Here is a 9,939-nt window from a genome sequence, read left to right as displayed (position 1 = left end):
TGTGTGCTTACAGTGATGTATATCACCACAGAATTGTCAGCATATTCTCTGTATTTGGCGTCCGTAAAAAGATGTCTTAAAATGTGTCCACTTTAACGCACGTATCCCTTGTGTAAAAAATGCCCTTCCAGAAATTTACAGTTTCCTAACTTTTGAAGTTTACAATTTACATGTTTTATTTCCAGTTTTTCCAATTCCCAACTGGGAATGTTGCAGATATTTGGTTTCGCAACACATCTGTCCAGAGAACTTCATTTTAATATTAATTTAGATCATGACCATTTCAGTTTGACACTCAAAACAACACATTTTATGGGGCTTTCAGGGAGGCTGTGCTGAGCTTCCAGCCCGTACTCAGCATGAGTGTAATGAGCCTCAATAAATATGAATCCAGGGATAAGAAGATTTGCTCTGGCTTCCATGGATGGGTTCTATTTCATTCACTGCAAGCTTTTTTTTACGGGCAGTCATATGTGATCTTCAGAAGGAAAACTGTCTCCTGCCAATATTTGTGAACATCATAATTTGTGCTCAGTTACCTTCACGACCCTCCAAGCTAATCCTCATACCACCATTTTCAGCAACTATTATAACCAGTGATAGTCACACAGTAACTTCCTCAGGTGGTGTTTCAAATGGATGAAGAGCTGGAACAATGCACTCACGTTGCGTCCGGAGGAAGGAAGAACTCATTCTTCCTTTCTGAACTTGGTTAATAATGCAAATTAGGCGGCAGTGAACATGGTCAATAGAAATTGCAAGTAAAAATGGGCTGCCACTCGTCATTGTCTGTTAAGCACCATTGACTAAAGTAAAAATGTCTCCTCCAGTGCTTACAGAGTCGTATTTATAACAAGCGGGAGTTGCACCCATTGTAAGCGGTCCCATTTAAGAGAGAAAGGCTCTTACACTGCTGTTGGGGCCAACAGTAGTCACGCTATGAATGGCTGTGCTAATATGAAAGTGACTTCCCTGCCACCAAACATGTCTGCCTTCCCAGCATTTCATCAGGACTAACTGGGCAGGTGACTCGTTTAAGAAACGACCCATCAGGTCTGCTCCACCATTCATGACCGATCTGATGTAACAATCCTCAACTCCACTTTCCTGCCTTACCCCATAATCTTTGATTCCTTTACTGATTAAAAATTTGTCTATCTCAGCCTTGAACATACCTAACGACACAGCCTCGACAGCTCTCTGCGGTATATAATTCCACAGATTCACTACCTTCTGAGCGAAGAAATTCCCCCTCAAATCTGTCTTAAATGGATAACCCCTTACTCTGAGATGACACCCTCTGGTCCCTGACTCTTCCACAAGGAGGAACAAGGCGGCACGGTCGCACAGTGCATTGCTGCCTCCCAGCACTAGGGACCTGGGTTCAATTCCGGCCTTGGGTGACTGTCTGTGTGGAGTTTGCATGTTCTCCCCGTGTCTGCATCGGTTTCCTCTGGGTGCTCCGGTTTTCTCCCACAGCCTAAAATGTGCAGTTAGGTGGATTGGCCGTGCTAAATTGCCGCTTAGTGTCCAAAGATGTGCAGGTTAGGTGGGGTTATAGGGATGCGACAGGAGTGGTTCTCGGTGGGGTGCTAATTCAGAGGGTCAGTGCAGACCCAATAGTCCAAATGGCCGCCTGCCTTCTAAGGTTGCCTCTCATTCTTCTAAACTCCAACGAGTACAGGCCTAACCTACTCAACCTCCCCTCATAAGAAAGTCCCTCCACACCCGGGATCAATCTAGTGAAGCTTCTCTGGGTCCACTTTCCCTTGGGCTTCAAAAGGGTGCACAGGTGGCACGTTGATATAAATAACATTTGAGAGGTCACAGTTCTTTGTTGGAACATTGGACTCTCAGACATGAAGAGAAATGTAAAATGGAGTAACCACTGAACGACCTTTTAGTTGCCGCAGAGATGAAAAGCAGAAACTCAAAGTGCCGGGACTCCACAGACATGCATTAACACCTGCGAGAAACAGGTTAATGTTTTATGTAGAGACCTTTTGTCAGATTGGAAAAGGAAGCTGGATGAACCTCTTTCTTCCGATGGGAATAAAACAGCAAGAAGAGAACAAGAGGCAAAGATCACTAGTCAAATATGCTAAATACAAGTACAAAGAGATGGATTTAACAGCTTGTGTATAGAGTTGGAAATGTCAGGTGTTAGATGATCAAAATAGCAAACCTCTGGAGGTTGCTTGAAATCATTCATCGTCAAGGTAAGAGGTTCACAGCTATTTTCTCAATAAGATCTCAGGTTTTGGGTGTTGTGGGCCACACCCCTTACAACAATTTCAAAACTATCATTTAAAATTAATAATTTAATGTACTTTTGGAAACGCACCTTGTCCCATTGATCTCTCTCTCTCTCTCCCCCTCTCGCTCTCTCTTTCAACCTTTCCACACCCTGACGGTTCACAGGCCAAGTCAGACTTTTGTCTGTTTCTGTGGTTAATTATTCCTGGACCAGGTCGCTAGTGTGTCGTCAGGGGCTTATAGCTTGCGGGGCATTACACCACATCAAGCAAAGCCACGCTCACACAAACTAAGGGGGCAATTTAGCGATGCAGTCCTGCACGTCTTTGGACTGTGGGAGGAAACCAGAGCACCTGGAAAAAGCCCACACAGACACGGGGAGAATGTGCAAACTCCGCACAGACAGACCCCTGGCTGGAAACAAACCGGGGTCCGTGGCACGGTGAGGCAGCAGCACTAACCATTGTGTCACCGTGCCGATAGGCCACTATGGCCATTTCTAAATTCAGATTGTTGTCACTCTCTCTAGACATGTTGGATCCCTTATCAAAGTCAGAAATCTGAATAGATGGCTGTTGTTTGCATTTTGAATGTATTTGTATGTGATTCCGCTGAAAGTGGCCAACAGAGGAATCCTTCACAAACACTCCATGAAGCAGCGGCTGGAGTAATTCGTCAAATACAGTGAGAAACAGTTCCCTGTTCTACATGATGAAGCTAAGGTTTACAGACCTACCAACTCTCGCAGGTTCATCACGAGGTATGTGACTTCTGAGCCTCACTCATGATCCATCACTGGCACTTTCAAATCCCGTGGGTTTAGTGTCAGTTTACTGGTGCCGTGATTTGAAAAGTGGAGACTGTGAGCCCTCGAGGTTCTCTGGAATCTTTGCAGGGGATCCACAAAGAGAAAGTGTTCATCAACTCGGTCAGTGAGCCAAAAACGGGGGCTGCTCATAACTGGTGGAATGAATAGCAGCTGAAACATGGTCCTTTGGAATTGGACCAGGGATGGCTCAACAGATTTTGGTGAGGTGGTGAGATAAAAACTGAAAGTGCTGAAAACATTCAGGTAGCACCTGGGGAGAGGGAAATAGAATTAACATTTCACGTCAATGGGAATCAGGTGGTCACATGCATCTGCTGCCCTTATCTTCGTGGTTGAGATTGTGGGTTTGGAGGTCAATGTCGAAGGATGGTTGGCGAATTGCTGCAGTGTATCCTGTAGATCGTATACGCTACTGCTATTGTGCGTCAGTGGGGGAGGGAGTGAATGTTTAATGTGGTGGACAGGATGCCAAACAAGCAGGCTGCTTCATCCTGGATGGTGTCGAACTGCTTGAGTGTTGTTGGAGCTGTATTCATCCAGATATGTGGAGATTATTCCATCACACTCTTGACTTGTGTCTTGTTGATGGGTGACATGATTTGGGGAGACACGTGGTGCAGAAATGCAACCAAACTGCCCTTGTAGCCCTAATGTTTATAAGGCTGGTCTGATTCAGTTTCTGGTCAATGGTAATCCCCAGGATGTTGATATTGGGGATTCAGCGATGTTAAGGGGAGATGGTTAGATTTTCTCGATGTAGTGCCTGTTACCTGGCACTTGTGTACCATGAATGTTTTTCATCACTTGCCAGCCCAAGTCAGGATATTGTCCTAGTCTTAGTGCATGGACTGCTTCATTATTACCGACGGTGCCGAACATTATGCAATCACCAGTGAACACCACAACTTCTGACCTTACAATAGAAGGGAAGTCATTGGTGAAGCAGCAGAAGAGGGTTGAGCCGAGGACATTACCCTGAGGAAATCGTGCAATGATGTTCTGGGGCTGAGAAGGTTGCCCACCAACAACCACAACTATCCTCCTTTGTGCCTGGTTGGACTCCAACCAGTGTAGATTTGTCACCCTCATTCTGATTTAATTCAATTTTACGAGGGCCACATGATGCCACCCTCAAAACATTTCTAGGGGCTGAATTCTTCCGCCCCACCCACTGCAAGATCGTCATGGCTGGGATACATTATTAATATTACTATCATTATTATGTAATGGTCCATTGACCTCAGGCAGGAATATCCGGTCATGAGCGGGCACAGCCGGAGAATCTCACCCTAATTTTGTGCGAGTTCCATGGAGTGTTTCCCGCCAGCATTTTCGGTGAGATCCACACTAGCAATCATCCACACTTAGTATTTTTTCTTTGGAGCTTGGAGAGTTTCTCTCCATTCCAGCCCACACTTGGAAATGTTTTCAGCAGTGTGGAGCTGAACTGGCCACAAGACTGGCTCCTCAAAGATCTGGCCGCCACCCATGGACAATGTCACCCCCACATGTATAGGCATTCTCACAAATCCCCCCTTTGCAAGGACACCCCACTATGGGGTCTCCGAGAGACCCTCCCCCTTTCATGCCTTCACACCCCCCTTTGGATTGGATTGGATTTGTTAATTGTCAAGTGTACCGAGGTACAGTGTAAAGTATTGTTCTGCGTACGGTCCTGACAGATCATTCCATACATGAAAAAAAACATAGGGCATACATAAATACACAATGTAAATACGTAGAAACAGGCAACGGGCGAAGCATACAGGAGTGCAGTACTACTCAGTAGAGAAGATATGAATGGCTGGGGCAGCACGGTGGTGCAGTGGGTTAGCACTGCTGCCTCAAGGTGCCGAGGTCCCAGGTTCCATTCTGGGTCACTGTCTGTGTGAAGTTTGCACATTCTCCCTCTGTTTGCGTGGGTTTCACCCCCACAACCCAAAGATGTGCAGGGTAGGTGGTTTGGCCACGCTAAATTGTCCCTTAATTGGGAAAAAAAATGAATTGGACACTCTAAATTAATTTTTTTTAAAGTAGAGAAGATATGTGAAGAGATCAGATCAGTCAATTAAAGAGTCATTTAGGAGTCTGGTGACAGCGGGGAAGAAGCTGTTTTTGAATCTGTTCGTGCATGTTCTCAGACTTTTGTATCTCCTGCCCGATGGAAGACGTTGTAAGAGTGAGTAAGCCAGGTGGGAGGGGTCTTTGATTCTACTGCCCGCTTTCCCAAGACAGTGGGAGGTGTAGACAGAGTCAATGGATGGGAGGGTTTGTGTGATGGACTGGGCTGTGTTCACGACTCTGTAGTTTCTTACGGTCTTGGGCCGAGCAGTTGCCAGACCAGGCTGTGATGCATCCAGATAGGGTGCTTTCTATGGTGCATCTGTAAAAGTTGGTAAGTATAGGTGTGCCCCCCCCCCACTTTTTCAGGATACCCACCTTTCACCCCCCCAAACTTTATGAGGCCATTTAATACGCCCCATCCCCCCTTTCATGGGCATGGCCCCCCTCAGGCCCTGACCCTTGGCAGTGTCACCATCACTCGGGCACCCTGGCACTGGAACCCTGGTAGTGCCCCTGCCTGCCTGATAGTGTCACCTGGACACCCTGGCAGTGCCAGAGTGGCAGTGCCAAGGTGTCAGGATTGAAGTGCCAGGGTGCCCATGTGTCAGCGGGAGTGCCAAGATGCACCCCTGCTCTGTCCCCAAGCACCCAGGGGTATCAAATTGTCTGGAGACCCTACCGCACCAGATGTCTTACACCTGGTCCACGCTTCTGTGACCAGTACTAAATGGTGCCTTGGTGAGTTTCCCAGGCGAGGTCATTAGGCCCTGGGTGGCGGTGAATCCGGTGCATGCATATTTAAAAGAGCTGAAAGGCATATTTGGATCTCTATCATCATGAATCTTGCCTCTCGTGGGATTCAACGGCCTTGGCCCGACACCAAGTCGGGCGCAACGAGGCCGTTAAATCGAGTCTTCTGTCAAATACTGTCTTCATATCAAGGACAGTCACTCTCACCAGATGTTGTTTGACTGCTTTCAAAGGTGCCTCCAGAATTCATTTTCTCAGGGCCTTGCACTGATACAGAGTTGTCACTGACCCCACTGTCACTCAACTGCTGCTGCCCTCCCTATTTGTCACGTGCCATCTTCTTAAGAAGTATCACCAATCTGTTTGGAAACAGAGCATTATTCCCCTTTCCTGATTATCTCTAATCTGTGTCTAATAGACTCTGGCATTTTGAAGGGCGGTTAAGGCATGCAGAACTGTCAAGTTTTATTTATTTATTCATTTGTGGGATGTGGGCATTACTGGCTAGATCAATATTTATTCCCCATCCCTAATTTCCTTTGAGAAATTGGTGCTAAGCTGCCTTGTTGAACTGCTGAAATCCTTGAGGTACACCCTCAGTGCTACTAGGGAGGAAGTGCCAGGATTTGGACCCAATTAAGTGGACTGATTTGCCCTAGGTGGTGTCAGGTTTCTTGAATGTTATCGGAGCTGCACTCATCCAGGCATGTGAGGGACAGTAAGGTCACAGTCCAAAAAGGTGGATTTGCTGTCCAGGTGAGCTGTCTTTAATGTGAAAGTAGAATCCAAATGACTGTTTTATTGAGGATTAAGTACTTTAGGGAGTTTAAATCTATTGAATGAGCTTTCAATGACGTTTGTAATTAATATTCAGAAACTTATGATTCCTCAGGTCTGCTCATGGTAGATATTGGATGGGCTTGCATGGAGGACAAAGGATAGTTGATGGGAGGCAGAAGTTCACACTAAGTTGGCATAGGGGCCATAAAGGGCCATTGGGGTAGATGGAGGGCATGAGTTGGCATTAATTGGTCTGGGCATGGTGAGTAGGTGTGGGATGAGGAGCTATGACGGGTGATGACTAGAGGACCCAATGTTTAAGAAAATAACTGAGACAAAATCCCAGGGAATTTTTAAACAGACTGCCTCAACACTATGTAGCCTCTGATATGCATCGAGGGGTGGCCTGCCTGACTTTGTCCCACACCTGCCCCCGGAATGATCTCGATTTCCACTACAAACCCAGGAGAGTAAATCCAGGTCACTATCTCACTACTCCTCCAGCACAAAATCACTCCCTATAGTGCACTGAAATATAATTACCGGGCTTTTAGCACTTCTTCCCCCATTTCCTTAATTCGCTGCTGCTATATAAGATATAAATATATGTGCATTACAATTGTTAAATGCTAAACATTCCTTTGAATGTGGTGCCAGAGGTCAGGAGACTGAGCTCAGGATGGAGATTGGTGAAGGAAGGGGGGAGGGAGTCTACAGTTTGGGGTTGAATCTATTTTTGTGCCTTTAGTGGGACACTATGACCTGTTACAGAATTCATAGGAATCTAGCCAAAATCTGAGAAACTGCATAATAGCTCTGCAATTGAATTCTTGCACTTTGTGGGATTTGAGACGAGAGTCTAGTGTAATAAGTTCATCAGCGTTTTTTTGAAAGAACACCAAAGCAAAATACCATGGGCTGGATTCTCCATTGGCGGGATCGTCCGTTTCGCCGGCAGTTCACTCATGCCCGCGGATCTCCCAACGGCGTGCGGGTGCCCACAATGGGAAACCCCATTGGCTGGCTGCCGGGAGTGGGAATCCCACTGCCGACGGCCGTGCACCGCACCGGAAAACGGGTGCGGCAGGTCGGAGAATCCCGCCCCATGAATGTCGAAGAGCGGAAATGAGAAACAGAAAATGCTGGAAATATTCAGCCGGTCTAAATACTTTAGTATCATCTCTGGAGAGAGAAACAGTTAGCGTTTCAGATCAACAAGCTTTCCCGATGTGGAGCATAAATACTGTCATGGACTTGATGGGCTGAATGGTCTGCTTCTGCTCTGTAAATAATTTGTAATGTTTTGTAATCCTTGGATGCATCCCTTACTTTGTCCCCCTCAATCTGAACATCTTTAATACATTTGTTTTGTTTTGATTATAATATCTCTCTTGTCACTTTTAACCAATTATTATTTAAGCCCTCTTCTCAGTATACATCAAAATAAATTACTTGCCAATTTCTACTTACACTCCACCAACTTATTCCCTCCATTCTGCTTGGTTAGGTGCTTGTTCCTTCAGAAAGGAGTTCCATCAAAACGTTTGCTGATTCCATTTTTTAAATTTACTTCCTATCTGTCCCAATCATTGAGTGGATAAGAGAAGCAGATAGCTGGGAACCCCACCTACAGACATTCACTCCCTCCGCCATGAGGGAGTAGCAGCCGTGTGTACCATCTACACGATGCACTGCAGGAACAAACCAAAGCTCCTTGGGCAGCACCTCCAACACCCACAACCACTATTGTCCAGAAGGACAGGAGCAGCAGATACCTGGGAACCCCACCTCGTGAAGGTTCCCCTCCAAGTCACTCACTACCCCGACCTGGAAATATATCGCCATTCCTTCACTGTCACTGGGTCAAAAGGGCAGCACGGTCAAGGGGGCAGCACAGTAGCATTGTGGATAGCACAATTGCTTCACAGCTCCAGGGTCCCAGGTTTGATTCCGGCTTGGGTCACTGTCTGTGCGGAGTCTGCACATCCTCCCCGTGTGTGCGTGGGTTTCCTCCGGGTGCTCTGGTTTCCTCCCACAGTCCAAAGATGTGCAGGTTAGGTGGATTGGCCATGATAAATTGCCCTTAGTGTCCAAAATTGCCCTTAGTGTTGGGTGGGTTTACTGGGTTATGGGGATAGGGTGGAGATGTTGACCTTGGGTAAGGTGCTCTTTCCAAGAGCCGGTGCAGACTCAATGGGCCGAATGGCCTCCTTCTACACTGTAAATTCTATGATAATCTATGAAAATCCTGGAAATCCCTTTCTAACAGCACAGTGGGTATACCGACATTTCAGGGACTGCAGCGGTACAAGAAGGTAACTCACCACCACCTTCTAAAGGGCAACGAGGGGCAATAAATGCTGACCTAACTAGCGACGCAACATCCCGCAAATTAATTTTTAAAATATTAAAATCCACCAGAACAATAATATTATTATTCTATCTCATATCTCTGGTCAGTGGGTAGATTTCCTCATTGATTTCCGTCCCACAGTTAACAGGTCTGTAATACTACCTTGCCAATCAATATAAGCATCCCTTTGATCCTTAACCATGCTGACTGTGTCTGAACGTTTGGCTACATCAGTTCTCTTTACAGCATGTATTCCTTCCTTCATCAATATTGCCACTTCTCCTCCTTTCTATCCTTTCTAAAAGTATTATCGCTCAATAATTTTCCACTGTGGGAGAGTTTGCTCCTCAGTTTTTGTTTGTGCCTATTAATCAATATCTTCCTGTGGCATAACTGTTTCTAATTCCCTGGTTCATGTCTCATACTCTGCGCGTTGGAATAAATATACTTTATTCTCTTCCAATCTCAAGTTATCCCTTTTCCTTAGACCTTGTTTTTTGTCCAAGCTAACGCCTTTTATCTCAGTTTTCTCTGCTCACAGATTTGGCTTTTAACCATTACTTTCTACATTCCTTCTGCATGCAATGTTTTTGACTTTTTAAAAATTCATACATTAACCTCATCCAATTCTAGCTTGTCTACTTGCTTCTTCGGATTGCTTTTGTGTTTCTCCAGCCTCCCGTTCAAGTTTAACTGACTTATCACCGTTGCATTGTTCGAGTGAATCTCAATGTAAGCTTCAAGAACGAAGCCTCATATTTCAAATGGGCGCATTACAGTCTTCCAGACTCAGCATCAATTTCAATAATCTGTCCCCCATTTTGTTTCTCTTGCTTTGCTTTTTTTCCTTCCATTATAGAATCATTTAAATGTGTGGGGTGGGCTGCCAATTTGAGCACACACCCAC

The 9,939-nt window shown here is 45.7% G+C and overlaps 1 long non-coding RNA gene across 1 annotated transcript in view; it reads left to right on the top strand.

Annotated features, from left to right (window-relative positions):
• The first annotated feature begins 1,901 nt into the window (after positions 1-1,901).
• Positions 1,902-9,939, top strand: part of LOC140393538 (uncharacterized) — a 49,152-nt gene continuing 41,114 nt past the window's right edge. Inside the window, exon 1 of the long non-coding RNA XR_011935652.1 lies at positions 1,902-2,219. This is a non-coding gene — a long non-coding RNA (uncharacterized lncRNA). The remainder of the gene's footprint in view (positions 2,220-9,939) is intronic.

The sequence above is a fragment of the Scyliorhinus torazame genome, chromosome 17, assembly GCF_047496885.1.
Source record: "Scyliorhinus torazame isolate Kashiwa2021f chromosome 17, sScyTor2.1, whole genome shotgun sequence".
Taxonomy (NCBI): domain Eukaryota; kingdom Metazoa; phylum Chordata; class Chondrichthyes; order Carcharhiniformes; family Scyliorhinidae; genus Scyliorhinus; species Scyliorhinus torazame.
Note: the sequence above shows the minus strand (reverse complement) of the source record. Positions and strands in the feature narration are given on the sequence as shown.